We start from the raw sequence: 21,819 nt of genomic DNA, 5'->3' as shown, positions 1-21,819 counted from the left end.
TGTGTGGAGTCGCAGTTGGAGGCTGCTCCCACCCCCAACGACGACCCCCTTCTCCTGCTTAAATTTGCAGCGTCTGCCGATTTCCTCGTGCTTCTGTTATCATTACACCTTTCCAGGATCTGTTTCCCTAACTGCTCCTCCATATACCTGTTACTATTGGGCGGCCTATAAAAACACCCAGTAAAGTTATTGACCCCTTGCTGTTCCTAACTTCCATCCACAGAGACTCCGTAGACAACCCCTCCATGGCGTCCACTTTTTCTGCAGCCGTGACACTATCTCTGATCAACAGTGCCACGTCCCCACCTCTTTTGCCTCCCTCCCTGTCCTTTCTGAAACTTCTAAAGCCTGGCACTTGAAGTAACCGTTCCTGTGCCTGAGCCAGCCAAGTCTCTGTAATGGCCACAACATCATATCTCCAGGTACTGATCCACGCTCTAAGCTCATCCGCTTTGTTCACAACACTCCTTGCATTAAAATAGACACATCACAAAGCGTCGGTCTTAGCGCGTCCCTTCTCTATCACCTGCCTATCCTCTCTCTCGCACAATCTACAAGCTTTCTCTATTTGTGAGCCAACCTCCTCTTCCCCAGTCTCTTCAGTTACGTTCCCACCCACAGCAATTCTAGTTTACACTCTCCCCAGTAGCCTTTGCAAACCTCCCCGCCAGGATATTGGTCCCCCTGGGATTCAAGTGCCGCCCATCCTTTTTGTACAGGTTACACCTGCCCCAAAAGAGGTCCGAATGATCCAGAAATCTGAATCCCTGCCCCCTGCTTCAATCTCTCAGCCACGCATTTATCCTTCACCTCATTCTATTCCTATTCTCAATGTCGCGTGGCACAGGCAGTAATCCCGAGATTACTACCTTTGGTGTCCTTCTTCTCAATTTGCTTCCAAACTCCCTATAGTCATTTTTCAGGTCATCTTCCCTTTTCCTACCTATGTCATTGGTGCCAATATGTACCACGACCTCTAGCTGTCCTCCCTCCCACGGCAGGATATCTTGGACGCGATCTGAAACATCCCGGACCCTGGCACCTGGGAGGCAAACTACCATCCGAGTTTCCTTCCTGCGTCCACAGAATCACCTGTCTGACCCCTACTATAAAGTCTCCTATCACTACTGCCTGAGTATAGGCGACGTTTCGAGCCAAGACCCGTCTTCTGGACTGGAAGTAAGACATTAAAAGTCAGCGTTAGAAATGGTGGAGGAGAGGAAGAGGTAAATGGAATCAATCAGGTGAAATCAGGAGGGGGGAGTGGTGAAGCAAAGAGCTGGAGGGCGGTTGGTTAAAGGACTGGAGAAGAGAGAATCTGATAGGATTCTGACAGAACGCCTTGGAAGAAAGGGAAGAAGAGGCACCAGAGGGAGGTGATGTGCAGGTTTGGAGATAAATAGAGAGCGCCTTCGCGAACTTCCAATAATTACACCCCTCCACCATTTTCCTTTACCAGCCCGACTCCCATTTTCTTCTCTCGAACATCGTCTTCCTCTGATGTTCGCCGCCCCCTTCCCACTCTTCAGTGAAACTGAGAAAAGAGGCATTTCCACGACTGAAACAGTTTCTTATTGTCAAACTTGTGACATCCGTTCAAACAATTTTGCAATATCTGGCACGGCCGCAGATGTATAGTTTGACAGAGAAGCAGGGAACGCTGCAGGTAGAGGACAGTCAGACAGAAAGTCTAATTGGCAGATAGATAGACAGATGGATGGCCAGATAGATAGATGGATCGACACCAAGAGAGGTAGGGAGATCGTTATGTTGCCCAAAAAGAACTGTAATCTAAAAGTCATTAAACTGGAACCAGGCAAGCACAGTGGAAATAAACAAATAAAATATTGCCAATTTCCAACACTGAGATGCGGGGCAGTGAAAGATAAATTCGAACATGGGGCTTTATTCTATCTCTCTGTAGCGGGACATATCGACCACTCTTTAGATTTTTATCGTACCGGGGCAAGAAAGGGACATGGGCATCACCATAAAAACAATGAGGGGCAGATGGCCGGTGTTGGAAAACATTAAATCACAGTTCATTCCCTATTGCTGCAAGGTGTCCAACTGGAAAAACAGATGTTGCTCCTCTCTTCTGTGTTCTACCTCCCGATGGCAGCGGAGAAAGCCCCAGACAGAGAAAACCGGCCTGAATATCAGTGCCGTAAGCATGACAATGCGATGAAACAGGGAGCTCAAATCAACCACGTGACCGTGAGGATGTATCCCGTAGTCCGAGCAACTAAATACGGTTGCTGCTGATTTATTCTCTCTCTATCTAATGTAGTGGAGACATCGTTGTGAACACTGAAGCTGCAGTAGTCTTGGTCAACAATTATGCAACTAAATCGCTGGGTCGATCCCTTACATCAAACTGAAACAAGGAAAGTCACCACCTTACACTAACTTACACTAAAACTGAACTTCCACTCAACCTTTGCCTTTGCCTTTCGCTATAGATGCATCTGATATGGAGAATAGGTTCCCACTACCGAAAACCTGTATGTCTGTAATAACGTTTGAATGAAATAACTCCCACTCCTCTGCTTGAAGGAGGCTTTCGGCAGATTATCCGCTGATAACCTGAAATGCCCCACGTTCGGCAACTGACTGGTGAAACCCCTGGCCATAGACTCCACTGAGATTACATGCATTTTTTACGGGGAGCAGGAACAGCTGTGATATGGTGCAACTCAAACTACCTGCGTCTCAATATCACCAAGACCAAGGAGATGGTGGTGGACTTTAGGAGATCTAGGCCTCATATGGAGCCAGTGATCATTAATGGAGAACGTGTGGAGCAGGTTAAGACCTACAAGTATCTGGGAGTACAGTTAGACGAGAAGCTTGACTGGACTGCCAACACAGATGCCTTGTGCAGGAAGGCACAGAGTCGAATGTACTTCCTAAGAAGGTTGGCGTCATTCAATGTCTGCAGTGAGATGCTGAAGATGTTCTATAGGTCAGTTGTGGAGAGCGCCCTCTTCTTTGTGGTGGCGTGTTGGGGAGGAAGCATTAAGAAGAGGGACGCCTCACGTCTTGATAAGCTGGTAAGGAAGGCGGGCTCTGTCGTGGGCAAAGTACTGGAGAGTTTAACATCGGTAGCTGAACGAAGGGCGCTGAGTAGGCTACGGTCAATTATGGATAACTCTGAACATCCTCTACATAGCACCATCCAGAGACAGAGAAGCAGTTTCAGTGACAGGTTACTATCGATGCAATGCTCCTCAGACAGGATGAAGAGGTCAATACTCCCCAATGCCATTAGGCTTTACAATTCTACCTCCAGGACTTAAGAACTTTTTAAAAGCTATTAATGCTTTTTGAGACGGTGATTTAGATGCATATCATATTTTTTTTACTGAGTTAAGTATTGTTTGTAATTAGTTTTGCTACAGCAAGTGTATGGGGCATTGGAAAAAAAGTTGAATTTCCCCATGGGGATGAATAAAGTATCTATCTATCTATCTATCTATCTATCTATCTATCTATCTATCTATCTATCTATCTATCTATCTATCTATCTATCTATCTATCTATCTATCTATCTATCTACATGATACTCTAATCAGGCCAATGCTATATACAATTGCATCATGACCTTTCCCGTCAGTGAAGGGAGGTATTCGGAACGTATCGACAACAGGTTATCAATCTGCTTGTATACCTTCACTGGTGTGTTAAGAATGAGGAGCAACTCTGATGGGCAGAAGGGTGCAAAGTTGCCCCCTCCCTTTTTTTGAGAATCGCAAAATCGCTACTATTTCGGGTCTGATACCAAGGAAATGAGAGAGATAACAGCAAAGGCAGTTGTTATTGATAAACAGCTCATGTCAGTTAATGAGAGAGAGACAACGCAGGGATACACAAAGTGGAATGTCTCCTCCTAACAAAAGCGGAAGGGACCACTGATTACTGCTATTGTCTCTTGGAGAAGGATTGCGTATTGAGTACTGTTCTATTCATTGAAACACCTCAGGGGGCAACCAGAGGGGGCGGGTTTGATGGGTTGCATCATCCCAACCTGATTGACACCTGAGACCCAGTGAGTGGGGATAAAAGTGAGGTCTGGGGCAACACTCCTCAGCCGCACCAGAAGAGACGCTACGAGACCGGTGGGGGCTTGTGTGTGTGCCCACCCTTGCCTGGGTGACGAGTCCACCACGGAACGGTCTAACTAAAGGACGCGGAGGGGTCATACGTGAATGGCCACAACAACAACGCATCGATGGATCAAGATCGTAAAGCAAAGTCGGCAAGTCAATAGCTGTTACTTCTCTCTCTCTCTCTCTCTCTCTCTCTCTCTCTCTCTCTCTCTCTCTCTCTCTCTCTCTCTCTCTCTCTCTCTCTCTCTCTCTCTCCCTCTCTCCAACAATTGCAACACAGCGACCAACAACGACCGCAGCCTGCATGAACTGAACTGAACTTTATATACCCATCGGACAATTCATTATCCCCTAGACAACGATAGAGCTTATCTCTTATTGATTATTATTATACCCGCACTTTTAGGTTTAGGATTGACGACGTATATTATCTGTACATTTGCACTGATATTATTTTTGCGTATTTTTAATAATAAATACTGTTTAAAATAGTATCACCAGACTCCAACGGATACTCCTATCTTTGCTGGTAAGACACCCTGTTACGGGGTTCGTAACAGGTGTTTGAATTTCCATCTCCTTGTTTTCCTCTACATCAACTCTCTCGAGAACCCCGACACTCATTGCGAATATATCAGCCCTACTCACCCATATATGGTAATCAGCCCGTACCTTAATATTGATCCCTGTCTGCCCTTCAATATCCATTTCACAAATTGATTAGTTACATCCCAGAACTGACAACCTACTGCGACGTCAATCTAGACACAGTGAAATGCTTTTCTTGCGTGCCATTCAGTTCAGACAATTCAATACATAAGTATATCAAGGTGCTGTATCCGGAAAAAATAAAACAATGTTGTGTTGTATTTATAGGGCAAGTGCAGTACAGATTGCTAAATAAGTAAATCCGACTATCTACCTCAAAGACACAACGAAATTCCCCAATATTCATTGCTGCTGGTTTCCCCACACAAGTTGATCCAAAGGGAAGCAGCCAATCAGGTCGGTAATCAACAAATCAATAAGCTCCAAATTTGTTCACGTCGCGGACCAGCCCCCAATTTTGTTACGATTTCGTAACGTACCAGCAGCAAGAGATTATGCACTGAGTCGGGTTTTTATGTTAAAACCATTATCTGAGTTAGTATCTACTTTTAATATAGCAACTTAAACTAGATAAACAAAAGTTAACAATGTTATTTATATATATATGTGTGTGTGTGTGTGTGTGTGTGTGTGTGTGTGTGTGTGTGTGTGGCTTCAACACTCACGGTACAAGCCTGCGTCTCTCCTAACACCTGTGACAGCGCTCCGTGTAGATGTGCTCAACGGTTTGAACGGCATTGCCCTGAGGGAATTAGTCGTATTTCCTAACCTTTTGTGTGATTTTACATTCAAGGTCATTTGCATTTTCATATCCTAATGCTACCAATAAATCCACTCTTCAGAAAACCTCTGAAGAAATTTGTTGAAGTTTTAGATACCAATTCTAAGGAAGTAGAAGCGCTGTCATGATTTCTTCGTAATTGCACTTACGTGCTGGACCCTGAAATGGTAACAGCATGTGATGACCCTCTCCACCTGTGATCCTCCGATGAGGACTGGTTCAGGGATCCACGGGTTCATCTTCCTGAAGTCAATAATCAGCTCCATGGTCTCGCTGACATTGAGTGAGTAGTTGGCACTACTCCGACAGATTTTCAGCCTCCCTCCTCTATGCTGATTTGTGACCAGCTTTGATTCATCCAATGACAGTGCTGTTTTCAGCAAAATTAAATGTGACATTGGAGCTGTGCATAGCCTCAAAGTCAGAAGCACAAAAAAAATCAAGCAGAGGGAATAAGCATACAACCCTACGGTATACCCGTACTAATGGCTATTCTGGCGATTTGTTTGCGAATCTGAACTGACTGGGGTCTGCAACTGAAAAAATCGAGGATCCAATTGCAGAAGGAGGTACTGACACCAGGTTCTTGCAATTTATTGATTATATTTGTTGGATGACATATTGAATGCTGAGCTGCACTGAACAGCATCCTGATGTATGCGTCTTCGCTGTCCAGATGTTCCAGGGTTTGAACCTTGTTTGACAAGGGTTTGACAAGGTTCCGTACGGAAGCTTGGTTAGGAAGGTTCAATCGTTAGGTATTAATATTGAAGTAGTAAAATGGATTCAACAGTGGCTAGATGGGAGATGCTAGAGAGTAGTGGTGGATAACTGTTTGTCAGGTTGGAGGCCAGTGACTAGTGTTGTGCCTTAGGAATCTGTATTGGGTCCAATGTTGTTTGTCATATACATTAATGATCTGGATGATGGGGTGGTAAATTGGATTAGTAAGTATGCAGATGATACTACGGTTGGTGGCGTTGTGTATAATGAAGTAGGTTTTCAAAGCTTGCAGAGTGATTTAGGCCAGTTAGAAGAGTGGGCTGAACGATGGCAGATGGAGTTTAATGCTGATAAGTGTGAGGTGCTACACTTTGGGAAGAATAATCCAAATAGGACATACATGGTAAATGGTAGGACATTGAAGAATGTAGTAGAACAGAGTAATCTAGGAATAATGGTGCACAGTTCCCTAAAGGTGGAATCTCATGTGGATAGGGTGGTGAAGAAAGCTTTTGGTATGCTGGCCTTTACAAATCAGAGCACTGAGTATAGGAGTTGGGATGTAATGTTAAAATTGTACAAGGCATTGGTAAGGCCAAATTTGGAGTATTGTGTACAGTTCTGGTAACCGAATTATAGGAAAGATGTCAACAAAATAGAGAGAGTACAGAGATTTACTAGAATGTTACCTGGGTTTCAGCACCTAAGTTACAGGGAAAGGTTGAACAAGTTAGCTCTTTATTCTTTGGAGCGTAGAAGGTTGAGGGGGGACTTGATAAAGGTATTTAAAATTATGAGGGGTATTGATCGAGTTGACGTGGATAGGCTTCTTCCTTTGAGAGTAGGGGAGATTTGAACAAGAGGACATGATTTGAGTTAGGGGGCAAAAGTTTAAGGGTAATACGAGGGGCGATTTCTTTACTCAGAAAGTGGTAGCTGTGTGGAATGAGCTTCCAGTAGAAGTGTTAGAGGCTGGTTCGGTATTGTCATTAAAGTAAAATTGGATAGGTATATGGACAGGAAAGGAATGGGGGTTATGGGCTGAGTGTGTGCCAGTGGGACTAGGTAAGAGTAAGTGTTTGGCACGGACTAGACGGCCCGAGATGGCCTGTTTGCATGCTGTAATTGTTATATGGTTATATGGTTAGTTGCAGTGGAAGTGGGAGGGTCCGAGCCAGACAGCTGGAGAAGATTCATTAGAATGATTCCGGGAATGAGAGGGTTAACATATGTGGAGCATTTGACCGCTCTTGGACTGTACTCCTTGGAGTTTAGAAGAATGAGGGGGAACCTCAGAGAAACATTTCGAATGTTAAAATGCATGGACAGTCTGTTCTTGCAGATCTGTATTTAGTTTCGTGCCCAAGACGAGACTGTGGGGTCAATTAGTTGTGGTTCCCAAAGTTGGGAAGCAGGATGTGAGTGATGTGAATCAGTCTACGTGTGCAGGTGTGGGGTAAATGGTGGAAAGGGTATGGGGCCATCAGCGGGATGGAGGGAGTTTGGGGATGTGGGTTATCAGATGCAGCGTGACCCGCGAGGATGGGTCCCAGGACAAATTGAGTGATAAAAAAGGGAGTTGTTGGTCCATTGAATCAGACAGGATACGTGACCTTTCAGGAAGCAACAATTCCCCGTGCACATTAATTACTGACTAATCGACCTGAACATTGCGTTTGTGACAGACCCCTAGTGTCTGGGAACAGCTAAATTGCAGGACGCAGAGGGTGATGGTGAGAGGCTGTTTATTGGACTCGCCAGTGCTTCGTGATGTTCCCCATGGTTACACCTATTGTTACTTGTCATTTATATCAATCATTTGGTTGGGAATATACAGGGTGTAGGTCGGAAGTTTGAACATGGAACATAGAAGTCTACGGTACTTACAGGCCCTTCGGCCCACAATGTTCTGCCAACCTTGTAACCTGCTCCAGAAACTGTCTAGAATTACCCAACTGCATAACACTATTTTTCTGAGCTCCATGTACCTATCTAAGAGTCTCGTAAAATACCCTATTGTATCCGCCTCCACCACCGTTGCCAGCAATGCATAACAGTCCCACCACTCTGTGTGGAAAAATTCCCCTGACATCCCCCCTCTACCTTCCGCCAAGCACCTTAAGACTATGCCCCCCTCATGTCAGTCATTTCAGCCCTGGGAAAAAAAACTCTGGCTATCCACATGATCAAAGCCTCTCATCATTTTATACACTTCTTTCAGGTCACCTCTCATTCTCCGTCACTCCGAGGAGAAAAGGCCAAGCAAGTTTGCAGCAGGTAAGTTTAAAGAATTACTTTTTTTGAAAGATATTAAGTATAAATTCTCCACTTTGTTTCCATCTCCCCACACGGAAGTGACCGAAAGCTACTTCACAAGATGCAAGACCTTGAAATGAAGAAACACTGAGGGAATGTGAGTGACTTTAAAGATCTGGGATACTGACAGCACATCACCAGACCTGGACTGATCGTAACTGGGTCTGACAGAGGCATAACTGGTACCTCTGGGCACATTCAGTCTCACCCCAACTATTTCCTACCTTCCTTTGTACAGGTATATAATATCTAAAGGACCAGTGTTTGAGTAAAAGAGACTCACCAAACTTTCTCCTGACTGAATCAATGGAAACCCTGAGTCAGATGGGTTCTCTCCAGTTGATGCTCTCAGTCCTCGTGCTGGTTCACTTGTTGATCCTCCCTCGTCCTCAGTTCTGGTTTGCTTCCAGTTGTGGGCTTTTCTTCCAATAAATCTCTCACCGCAGATCTAGCTTCAACATGAAAAATAATAAAGCATGTTAACAACACAAAGGAGAACAAAACATTACTGCTCAATGTTCCTAAAAATAAAATTCACTGAAATTTAAACATTGAAGACAAATATAATGATCTGAGTGAACAAATCTGTAATTGTTCCACACATCACAAAACATTATGGGATAAGGAGGAGCCATCATTCAGTCAGGAACAGAATTATGTGATTCGATCTATCTGGTCTGCCCCACCATTTAACCATGGCTGATTTCATTCCAACACCATATTCCTACCTTCCTCCTGTAACCCTGAAGCTACTAGGAAAAAACATGAATATATTAACCTTTGCCATAAATATACCCCAATAACAGCTTCATCCACCCTCTATGGCAACAAATTCTACAAATCAGTCACCCTTTACTTGATATTCTCCTCTTCTCAATTTTAAAGGGAAGCTTCTTTATTCTGGGACTGTGTTCTCAGATCCCAGACTCTCCGTCTAATGGAATTATCCTCTCCATGTCCACTGTATCCAGGCTTTTCAGCATTCAGTAGGTTTCCTTAAACAAGCATCACCCCACCCCCACTGTCCCTCGTAACTCCATTGAAAACAGGTCCATGACCATTGACTAACAGACAGATGACAGTGAGGGGAAATTTCCAAATACGCTTTGAACACTGAACCCCTGGGTCCAATTCTACTGCTGCAAACATTTAATGACCTCCTCTCCATCTGAGGGATGGTATAGGAACTCATTCTCTCCTCAGATTAGCAGTGATTGCCTCCAAAGGAACTCCAGAAAAAAACATCTGAGACCAGACCATAACCACTCGCTCAACACCTCATGAGCCCGAGCAGCTTGATCCCCAGATCCATTTCACCAGGGTCAAAATGTGTGATAGGGTCGCACAGCTGAACGTGTCACTTACCGACCCCAGAATCCTCACACATCATCCCTACATCAGGGATTCCCCCACAACCAATGTCCAGCAACTCGAGACTTGTGATTCATTGTGAACGGAGGAACATTCAGCTCCAGCTACAGAAGTACTGACCTGGTCAAATCCCAAATATTGACAGATCCACATACCCGGAGTCTGCATCCCAGGATTACAGTCCAAGCACCAATTTTCCCAGGACTCCCTTGCTGCCGGTAACATGCTGCAGTGTGTCGGCCATTCAGAGTTCAAAAACTAACACTCCTGCATCAACCTATGGCAGAATGGGAACCTGATAATCCTCTGACTGGGCCAGATATTGGGCTGGAAAACCTCGGCGTGGGTCACCAACAGGCAGGGATACATTTCACATTGTCTCCAGCAGCTAAACCCAACACATTTTATCATTATCTTATTGTTAAATGAGATCTTGCCCAGCACAATTGGCTGTCACATTTCCTGTGGGCTAACAGGAATCACAGGCTTTTCATTTCAAATTGAAATTAAATGCTGGAAACTCGGTACATCAGATTGGATCTGTGGAAAGAGAAACTGTGGGAGACTCAGTATCAGAACTGATGCTGCCCGATCTGCTGAACGGTTCCAGCATCTTCTCTTTTCACTTTAAATGATGCACAACTATTGACTGATCACAAGATGTTTGTGACGGCCTGAACAAAGTCGCACAAATGTAATGCCCACATTCATCAGTTTTCTCTGCATTCCAACACAGGGTTAATACAGTCGACACAGTGAATGCTCACAACATCCTCCCCACCCCACTATCAGTCTGTTCCATCTGCTCCGGAGGGCACTAACTCTCAATGAGCGGAAGTGACCAGAGAGCGATAAAATTGTGCTCCACTCCCTGCAGATCCTGGCTGCTCCTGGCAACAGGAAAATTGCCTCTCTAAAAATGACCAAAACAGGAAATATCAGACTCAACTTTAAACGCTGAGAGTCTCCGTCTGACAAAGATTAACACAGCGGCCATTTGGTAACTTTGAAACTAAAATTGTGGTGACTGTCTTTATCCTTCCTCATTCTGCATTAAATAAATCCTCTGGTAGATCAGGTAACAAACACCGATTTCAGAAATAACTCCGTGAGGCAAAAGACTTCACAATGAAGGCAACGGTAGAAGAGAGATTGTCGATATTTATCATCGAGGTGGTGGGATGCAGGCTGGACAGAGATTGAACAAGATGGGCAGGGATTAAGCAGATGCAACGGGTGGGAGAAGGGATCAAGGACAATCACTGATGGCCCTCCAGCAATGCACAGATACTGAATTAATAGTACATACTACTATGTACTAAAATGACAAAGATAGAGCAACAGGAACTTTGGCATTTACCCTTCTCCCCGAAACAACTTTTATCAACACACCATGGAAAATATCTCCAGATTCGGAGTGAAGGTCTCACAACCCGGACCGACCCCGGCAGGTTTTGTCCAGGAAGCGGGGTGAGACCGCGAGTTCGGGGATGTTAACGGGACTCACTGCCCAGTATCGGTCGGGACCGGACTCAATACTCACCGCATGGATCTTGTCGGTCCCGCTCCGCAGAGAATTATCCGACCTCCAAACCCCCGGCTCCCCGCCCGAGGGGGCGAGGACCCTCTCCCGATCCGGATCCCGTAGACAATCCGCCGCTCCGGCCCCGCTTCAACTCAAAGAAAAAAATCACTGCCCAGCCCGGGAATGTGAGCATGCGCAATGTGCTTATTGCGTCATCAGAGCGTGGGCGGGGCCTCGGAGACAAACCCGCAGAAGCTGCCGATTCAAGTCGTCACTTTTATTGTCATTTCGACCACAACTGCTGGTACAGTACATAGTAAAAATGAGACAACGTGTTGTTTTTTTTCAGACCAATGGTGTTACATGACACAGTACAAAAACTGGACTGAACCACATAAAAAATAATACAGAAAAGAAAAAAAAACTACACCAGGCTACAGACCTATCCAGGACTGCATAAAGTGCACAAAACAGTGCAGACATTACAATAAATAATAAACAGGACAATAGTGCAGTAAGGTGTCAGTCCAGGCTCTGGGTATTGAGGAGTCTAATAGCTTGCGGGAAGAAACCGTTTCATAGTCTGGCCGCGAGAGCCCGAATGCTTCAGTGCCTTTTCCCATACGGCAGGAGGGAGAAGAGATTGTATGAGGGATGTATGGGGTCCTTCATAATGCTGTTTGCTTTGCGGATGCCGCGTGTAGTGTAAATGTCCATGATGGCGGGAAGAGAGGCCTCAATGATCTTCTCAATTGACCTCACTATCCGATGCAGGGTCTTGCGATCCGAGATGGTGCAATTTCTGAACCAGGCAGTGATGCAGCTGCTCAGGGTGCTCTCAATACAACCCCTGTAGAATGTGATGAGGATGGGGGGTGGGAGATGGACTTTCCTCAGCCTTTGCAGAAAGTAGAGACGCAGCTGGGCTTTCTTTGCCATGGAGCTGCTGTTGAGGGACCACGTGATATTCTCCGTCAGGTGAATACCAAGAAATGTTGTGCTCTTAACGATCTCTACCGAGGAGCCGTCGATGTTCAGCGGGGAGTGGTCGCTCCGTGCCCTCCTGAAGTCAACAACCATCTCTTTTGTTTTGTTCACATTAAGAGACAGGTTGTTGGCTCTGCACCAGTCCGTTAGACGCTGCTCCTCCTCTCTGTAAGCTGACTCGTCGTTCTTGCAGAGTGGTGGAGGTGACTGAGTGAGAGAGACAAGTTTGATTGAGGTGAGAGGGTGCGTGAGAGAGGAGGAGATGGAGATGGGAAGACAGAGGGTGACTGAGATTGAGAGTGAGGTGGCGGATGATAGGGGTAGCGACAGGGATTGTGGGATAGGAGAGAGAATGGAAGAGTAAGAGAAACAGATGGATAGAGGGGAGAGAGTGTGAGAGAAATGAAGAGAGGCATGAGAGTGTGAGTAGATGAAGAGAGACAAGAGAGAGGAGTAAGATTTGTTAATAGAGGAGTAGAGAGAGTGGTGATAGAGAAGAAGAGCGTGAGGAAAGGGGTGAAAGAGAGTGGGAGACTGGTTGAGTAGCAGTGTAACTGAGGCGGATAGAGAAGAGGGAAGGGGGAGGGGAGAGGTGGGGACGAAGCAAAGATGATTGAGAGGGAGCAAGAAGGGAGGGCTGGAGTAGAGGGCCCTATGAGTAAGAGGAACTGTGAGGAGGGTGTGGTGAGGGAAATGGAGTAAGTAGCTAGGGGTGAGGGAGAAAGGCAAGGAGATTGGTGTGTATGATTAGAATTGTTAGACTATCTATTTATTCAGTCCCCAGTTGCAGGGTCATTAATCACGTATGTTCACAAGTCACCGAACAAATCCACCGTGGGATTACGGTTCCATGCTGGGAATGATGAGCGTGAGGGCAGCTTGCTGTTCTCGGTGTCGGATGTGAGAGGTCCTGGAGACTCCCAGCCTCCTGGACGACAACATCTGCACCCGTTGTGTCGAGCTGCAGCTCCTTAGGGACCGAGTTAGGGAACTGGAGCTGCAGCTCGATGACCTTCGTCTGGTCAGGGAGAGCGAGGAGGTGATAGAGAGGAGTTACAGGCAGGTGGTCACACCGGGGCCATGGGAGGCTGACAGGTGGGTCACAGTTAGGAGGGGGAAGGGGAAGAGTCAGGTACTAGAGAGTACCCCAGTGGCTGTACCCCTTGACAATAAGTACTCCTGTTTGATAGATAGATGATAGATAGATAGATAGATAGATAGATAGATAGATAGATAGATAGATAGATAATTTATTCATCCCCATGGGGAAATTCAACATTTTTTTCCCATGTCCCATACACTGGTTGTAGCAAAACTAATTACATACAATACTTAACTCAGTAAAAAAATATGATATGCATCTAAATCACTATCTCAAAAAGCATTAATAATAGCTTTTAAAAAGTTCTTAAGTCCTGGCGGTTGAATTGTAAAGCCTAATGGCATTGGGGAGTATTGACCTCTTCATCCTGTCTGAGGAGCATTGCATCGATAGTAACCTGTCGCTGAAACTGCTTCTCTGTCTCTGGATGGTGCTATGTAGAGGATGTTCAGAGTTTTCCATAATTGATAGTTTGAGTACTGTTGGGGGTGGGGGGGGTGGAGACAGCCTACCTGGGGGAAGCAACAGCGGCCGTGCCTCCGGCACAGAGTCCGGCCCTGTAGCTCAGAAGGGTAGGGAAAGGAAGAGAAAGGCAGTAACAATAGGGGACACAATAGTTACGGAGTCAGACAGGCGATTCTGTGGATGCAGTCAGGAGACCCGGATGGTAGTTTGCCTCCCTTGTGCCAGGGTCCGGGATGTTTCTGATTGCGTCCAAGATATCCTGAAGTGGGAGGGTGAGGAGCCAGAGGTCGTGGTACATATAGGTACCAATGACATAGTAGGAAAAGGGAAGACGTCCTGAAAGGAGAATATAGGGAGTTAGGAAGGGACTTGAGAAGAAGTTCCTCAAAGGTAGTAATCTCGGGATTACTGCCTGTGCCACGCGGCAGTGACAGTAGTAATGGAATGAGGTGGAGGATGAATGCGTGGCTGAGGGATTGGAGCAGGGGCAGGGATTGAAGATTCTGGATCATTAGGACCTCTTTTGGGTGAGGTGTGACCTGTACAAAAAGGACGGGTTACACTTGAAACTTAGGGGGACCAATATCCTGGCGGGGAGATCTGTGAAGGCTACTGGGGAGACTTTAATCCAGAATGGTTGAGGGGTGGGATTCAAATTGAAGAGACTAGGAGAGAGGAGGTTAGTTCACAAATAGAGAAAGCTTGTAGACAGTGTGAGGAAATCTAGGAATAAGGGTGCATATTTCCCTGAAGGTGGAATCTCATGTAGTGGTGAAGAAAGCTTTTGGTATGCTGACCTTTATAAATCAGAGCATTGAGTATAGGAGTTGGGATGTAACGTTAAAATTGTACAAGGCATTGGTGAGGCCAGAATTGGAGTATTGTATCTGGGAGTACAGTTAGACGAGAAGCAAGACTGGACTGCCAACACAGATGCCTTGTGCAGGAAGGCACAGAGTCGACTGTACTTCCTTAGAAGGTTGGCGTCATTCAATGTCTGCAGTGAGATGCTGAAGATGTTCTATAGGTCAGTTGTGGAGAGCGCCCTCTTCTATGTGGTGGCGTGTTGGGGAGGAAGCATTAAGAAGAGGGACGCCTCACGTCTTAATAAGCTGGTAAGGAAGGCGGGCTCTGTCGTGGGCAAAGTACTGGAGAGTTTAACATCGGTGGCTGAGCGAAGGGCGCTGACTAGGCTACGGTCAATTATGGAAAACCCTGAACATCCTCTACATAGCACCATCCAGAGACAGAGAAGCAGTTTCAGCGACAGGTTACTATCGATGCAATGCTCCTCAGACAGGATGAAGAGGTCAATACTCCCCAATGCCATTAGGCTTTACAATTCAACTGCCAGGACTTAAGAACTTTTTTAAGCTATTATTAATGCTTTTTGAGTTAGTTCTTACTGAGTTAAGTATTGTATGTAATTAGTTTTTGCTACAACAAGTGTATGGGACATTGGAAAAACGGTTGAATTTCCCCATGGGGATGAATAAAGTATCTATCTATCTATCTATCTATCTATCTATCTATCTATCTATCTATCTATCTATCTATCTATCTATCTATCTATCTATCTATCTATCTATCTATCTATCTTGTGTACAGTTCCGGTCACCGAATTATACGAAATATGTCAGCAGAGTACAGAGAAGATTTACTAGAATGTTACCTGAGTTTCAGCACCTAAGTTACAGAGAAAGGTTGAGCAAGTTAGGTCTTTATTCTTTGGAGCGTAGAAGGTTGAGGGGGGACTTGATAGAGGTATTTAAAATTATGTGGGGATTGATAGAGTTGCCATGGATAGGCTTTTTCCATTGAGAGTAGGGGAGATTCAAACAAGAGGACATGAGTTGAGAGGTAAGGAGCAAAAGTTTAGGGGTAACACGAGGGGTAACTTCTTCACTCAGAGAGTGCTAACTGTGTGGAACGAGCTTCCAGTGGAAGTGGTAGAGACAGGTTCGATTTTGTCATTAAAACAAAATTGGATATGTATACGGACAGGAAAGGAAAGGAGGATTATGGGCTGAGTGCAGGTCAGTGGGACTAGGTGAGAGTAAGCGTTCGGCACGGACTAGAAGGGCCGAGATGGCCTGTTTCCGTGCTGTAATCGTTATGTGGTTTTACCGCGTAGGATTCTGGTCTCCATATCCGACAGCGGGGAGTTTTAACACATACGGGGACCAACTGCATCTCAACCCCAGCTGATGTGGGTGTTTCCGCTGTTCAGGTGGCGGTGAGGAAGGTGTTTATCTCGGGTTTGTGTAAATCGAGGGCTGGTTGCAGTGGGAAAGAGCCGGGACCGAGCCGGACAGTGGGAGACTCCCGGCTCTCCAGTCTTGCATCCCTGGTTTTAGTTTTGCACTGAGTCGAGATTGCGGGATCAGTTTGCTCTGGTTCCCCAAGCTGGGAGGGTGGACCTGGGTGAAGGGGGCCTGTCTATGTGTCGGTGTGGGGTGAATGGTCAGAAGGGTGTGGGGCCACTGGAGGGACGGAGGGAGGTTGGGGTACTGTGGGTTATCAGAAGTAACATGACCTGGGTGGATGGGAAAGGGGTAAATTACGTTGTCAACGAGGGTGGATGTGGTCCACTGGATCAGACAGCTCAGCTCACGTGTCCTTTCAGGAGGCCACAATTCTCTCATCATCTTAATCACTGACTAATCTTCCTGTTAACATTGAGTTTGTTACAGAGCCCCAGAGTCTGGGAATGGCTGGGTTGTAGGAGGCAGAGGGTGATGGTGAGAGGCTGTTTCTTGGACTCGAGTCCCGTACTTAGTGACGTTCCCTAAGGTTACGCCCATTGCTACTTGTCATCTAGGTCAATAATTTGGTTGAGAAAGTACAGGGTATGGGTAGAAAGTTTGCAGCAAGTTCAAACATATACTGTTTTTGAAAGACAGTCAGCATAAATACTCCCCTCTCCTTCCGTCTCCCCACTCAGAACTGACCAAAAGCTACATCGGAGGATGCAAGATCTTGAAATGAGTAACCACTGTGAGGGAATGGGAGTGGTTTCAAAGGGCTGGGCTGCTGGAAGCACATTACCAGACCTGGAGTGATTGTAACTGGGTCTGACAGAGGCATAACTGGTACTTGTGGGCACACTCAGTCTCACTCCCCACTATTTCCTACCTTCCTTTGTGCAGGTACGTAATGTCTAAAGGACCAGTGTTTGAGTAAATGAGAATCACCAAACTTTTTCCTGACAGAATGAAAGGTAACTCTGAGTCAGAAGGGCTCTCTCCAGCTGGTGTCCTCAGTTTTCGTCTCGTTCAAATGTTGCTGCTCCCTCGTCTTCAGTTGTTCTTTGCTTCCAGTCGTGGGCTTTTCTTCCAACAAAACTCTCAGCGCAGATCTAACTTCAATCGGAGAGATAATGAAGCACATTTTCAATATAAGGAAGAACAAAACATATCTGTTGAATATTCTTGAAAACAAAATTCATTGGAATTTATATCTTGAACGCAGATATAATGATCTGAGTGATGAAATCTGTAACGGTCCCGCACAGTTTAGAAACACCGGACAGGGAATATAAAAGAACACACACAAAAAGCTGGAGGAACCCAGAATGTTTCTGGGGAAGAGTTCCCTGGGTGATCTGATTTGAGATGGCTCAGTCCGTGCAGTGTCTCATTGTTTAGTATTTTCATAAACAACAGTTTTACTACTGTAAACAGGAATTGCCAGCAGGGGAAACACAGATTCGTATCAGTTAATTGAAGACCTCTTATCCCTGCTGTCCTTGTCTCCCGGCAATCTAAACACCCCGACAGTGAGCGAATCATTCAGATAGCTGGTCGCTGACAGGAATTATATCTCTTGGTTGTTAATGTTCGCCCAGAAACGGTTGGATGGAGTAGATGTGATGTTTGGTGGGTGTCACGGTGAACGCGACACCCGACACCCGAACGCTCTATGCTGTCCCTCCGACATCCTGCCACAGGGTGGCGCTGCGGGGACCTCCTGCAGATCAAAGCACCAATCCGAATCCAGCGGATGCCGGCGATTCTTCTGAGCAGCGGCGGTGAGGAGTGGGCGGAGCTCGGGTTTGTGTAAATCAAAGGTCGGTTGCAGTGGGTAAGGGCCGGGACTGAGCCAGTCATCTGGGGGGTCCGGGGTCTCCCGAGTCGGGAATGTATGGCCAGTTAGTTATGATACCCAAGTTGATAGGGTGGATGTGGATGAAGAGAATCTGTCCACGTATGCGATTGTGGGTGAACGGTAGGAAGGAAGGAAGGATGTGGGGCTACTGGTGGGGTCGTGGGGGGGGGGGGGTGGGTTGATGTCGTGTGGGTCGGCGGACGCAGCGTGACCGGGGAGGATGGGTGCCGGGGCAAATCAAGTTGTAAACAACGGAGGATCTTTCCCTTTGGATCAGACAGGATTCCTGTCCTTTCAGGAAGTCAACAAATCTTTTATATTAATCACTGTCGAATCTTCCTGTTAACATGGAGTTTGTTACAGAGCCCCAGAGTTTGGGAATAGCTGGATGGTAGGAACCGGAGCGTGATGGTGAGAGGCTGTTTCTTGGCCTCGAGTCCCGTGCTTAGTGACGTCCCTGGGGTTACACCCATTCCTACTTGTAATGTATATCAATGATTGTGTTAGGACTGTATGAGGTATGAGTAGTAATTTTGCGGCAAGTAAATTCAAGCAATTACATTTTTGAAACATAGTAAATATAAACACACCTCTTTCCCTCCCCACACTCAGAACCGACCAAAAGCTACTTCAGAAGATGCAAGTTCTTCAAATGAAAAAACACTGAGGGAAAATTAGTGATTTTAATGAGATGGCATACTGACAGTACAGTACCAGACCTGGAGTGATTGCAACTGGGTCTGACAGACATAACTGATACTTCTGGACACATTCATTCTCACCTCAACTATTCCCTACTTTATTTTGTACAGATATGTAATGTTTAAAAGACCAGTGTTTGAGTAAATGAGACTGAGCAAGCTTTCTCCTGACTGAATCAATGGAAACCCTAAGTCAGAAGGGTTCTTTCCAGTTGATGCTCTATGGTTCACCTGTTGCTATTCCCTCGTTTTCAGTCGTGATTTGCTTCTAGTTGTCGGATTTTGTTCCAATAAGTCTCTCACCACAGGTCTAACTTTAACCAGACAGATAATAAAACACATTAACAAACAGAGGAGAACAAGATATTTCCGCTTCACGAAGTTTAAATGTTGAAGACAAATATAACGATCTCAATGAACAAATCTGAAATTGCCCCTCGCACGTCACAAAGCCTGATATGGGATATGAAGGACTCATCGTTCAGCTATGGTAAGACACAAGATGTAGGAGGAGAATGCGATGATTCGGTCCATCGAGCCTGCTCCAACATTCAGTTGTGATTTTTATTCCAACACCAAATTCCTGCCTTCATCCTGCAGCCCTGAAGCTACTGAGCAATCACGAACATATTTAAATCTGCCATAAATATACGCAAATGGCAGCCTCCACCACCCTCTGCAGCAACAGTTTCCACACAGCAGACATCCTTCGGCTGAGGACATTTTTTTCATCTCAGTTTTAAAGGTAAGTGTCTTTTTTCTGAGAGGGTGCTCTCAAATTGCAGACTCTCCATGTCCACAGTATCCAGGCTTTTCAGCATTCAGTAGGTTTACTTCACCAGCCCAACACCCCCCCCCCCTCACCAACCATCCTCCCCGTCCCTCTGAACATCCAGACCGATCAAATCATAAAGCCGATCATTCCTGAGATTATTCCTGTGAACCTTGTTAACAACAACTGTACTGAACACATTTCCAGGAACAACAGACAAAATTGTTCCATGATGATTTAGTTGAAAAGCTGTGGTTTCATTACAGTTCTATGATCACAGTCATGTTGTGCGGGTGGGACTGGACTCTCTGATGGTGGTGTCTGAAAAGAGGATGCTGACCAAGTTGCCATCTTGGACAATATCTCCCGTCCACTCCTTGTTGTACTGGTTGGGCACAGGAGTACATTCAGCCAGAGACTCATTCCACTGAGATGTAACACTGAGAGTCATAGGAAGTCATTCCTGCCTGTGGCCATCAAACTTTACAACTCCTCCTTCGGAGTGTCAGACACCCTGAGCAAATATTATCTGAACGGTGTAAAGTTAGGTAAGGGAGAAATACAAAGAGATCTAGGAGTCCTTGTTCATCAGTCACTGAAGGTGAATGAGCAAGTGCAGCAGGAAGTGAAGAAGGCTAATGGAATGTTGGCCTTTATTACAAAAGGAATTGAGTACAAGAGCTAGGAAATCCTCTTGCATGTGTACAGGGCCCTGGTGAGACCATACCTAGAGTATTGTGTACAGTTTCGGTCTCCAGGGTTAAGGAAGGACATCCTGGCTGTAGAGGAAGTGCAGCGTAGATTCACAAGGTTAATTTCTGGGATGTCAGGACTGTCTTACGCAGAGAGATTAGAGAGACTGGGCTTGTACACGATGGAATTAAGGAGATTGAGAGGGGATCTGATTACAACATATAAGATTATTAAGGGATTGGACAAGATAGAGGCAGGAAATACGTTCCAGCTGCTGGGAGAGTCCAGTACCAGAGGGCATGGTTTGAGAATAAGGGGTAGGTCATTTAGGACAGAGTTAAGGAAAAACTTCTCCCAGAGAGTTGTGGGGGTCTGGAATGCACTGCCTCGGAAGGCAGTGGAGGCCAATTCTCTGGATGCTTTCAAGAAAGAGCTAGATAGGTATTTTATGGATAGGAGAATCAAGGGATATGGGGACAAGGCAGGAACCGGGTAATGATAGTAGATGATCAGCCACGATCTCAAAATGGCGGTGCAGGCTCGAATGGCCTAATGGTCTACTTCTGCACCTATTGTCTATTGTCTATTGTCTATAATAGGACGGTCCTGGACAAATTTCGAATTGGCATAATTTACTTATTATTATTTAATTATTTATGGTTTTATATTGCTATATTTCTACACTATTCTTGGTTGGTGCGACTGTAACGAAACCCAATTCCCTCGGTATTAAGAAAGTATGTCTGTCTGTCTGTTAAATGAGGTTTTGCCCAACATAATTGGCCATCACACGTCCTTTAGGCTAAAAGGAATAAAAAGCTTTTACTATAAAATTGAAATAATAGTGCTGGAAACTCGTTTCATCAGATTAGATTTGTGGAAGGTGAAACTGTGGAAGACCCGGTATCAGGACTGGGACTGTCCAAGATGCTGCCCGATCTGCCGAACGGTTCCAGCATTTTCTCTTTTTAGTTTAAATGATGCACAACTATTGACTGATTGCAAGATATTTGTGACGGCCTGAACAAAGTCGCACAAATGTCATGCACATATTCATTAGTTTTGTCTGCATTCCAACACAGGGTTAATACAGTCGATACAGTCGATGCTCACAACATTCTCCCCATCCCACTATCAGTCTGTTCCATCTGCTCCCGAGGCCGCTGTCTCTCATTGAGGGACCGTGACCAGAGAGCGATAAAAATAAGCACAAGTCCCTGCAAGTCACGTAGGCTGTTACCCTGGCAACAGAGGAAGTGGCTCTCCAGAAATAACAAAAAAATGAAATAACAAACTCACTTTAAATGCTGTCAAGAGTAACACATTGCCATTTTGTAACATTGAAATTAAAATTGTAATTATTGACGCAATACAGACTGGCCAGAAATTGACAAGATGGTTGATATATATCATTGAGATAGTGGGATACAGGCTGGACAGTGGTTGAACAAGACGGTTGATATATATCATTGAGATAGTGGGATACAGGCTGGACAGAGATTGAACAAGATGGTTGATATATATCATTGCGGTGGTGGGTTACAGGATAGACAGAGGT

At 45.5% G+C, this 21,819-nt stretch overlaps 1 protein-coding gene across 6 annotated transcripts in view; it reads right to left on the bottom strand.

The window, feature by feature from the left end:
• The window catches only part of LOC140722104 (NACHT, LRR and PYD domains-containing protein 3-like), a 421,136-nt gene that overhangs the window by 32,906 nt on the left and 366,411 nt on the right, over positions 1-21,819 (bottom strand). For 3 of the 6 annotated variants that reach the window (XM_073036901.1, XM_073036896.1, XM_073036902.1), the window contains exons 1-2: positions 11,453-11,575; positions 8,822-8,990 (exon numbers count right to left, since the gene is read on the bottom strand). The exons of 2 other annotated variants lie outside the window; for them this stretch is intronic. The gene's annotated coding sequence lies outside the window, so the exon portion shown is untranslated. Of the gene's footprint in view, positions 1-8,821; positions 8,991-11,452; positions 11,582-21,819 lie in introns of those variants that run through there. One more of the 6 variants, XM_073036897.1, reaches the window with a different exon arrangement.

Source organism: Hemitrygon akajei, unplaced genomic scaffold, assembly GCF_048418815.1.
Source record: "Hemitrygon akajei unplaced genomic scaffold, sHemAka1.3 Scf000069, whole genome shotgun sequence".
Classification (NCBI taxonomy): domain Eukaryota; kingdom Metazoa; phylum Chordata; class Chondrichthyes; order Myliobatiformes; family Dasyatidae; genus Hemitrygon; species Hemitrygon akajei.
The sequence above is the reverse complement of the archived record's forward strand: the minus strand, read 5'-3'. Positions and strand labels throughout refer to the sequence as shown.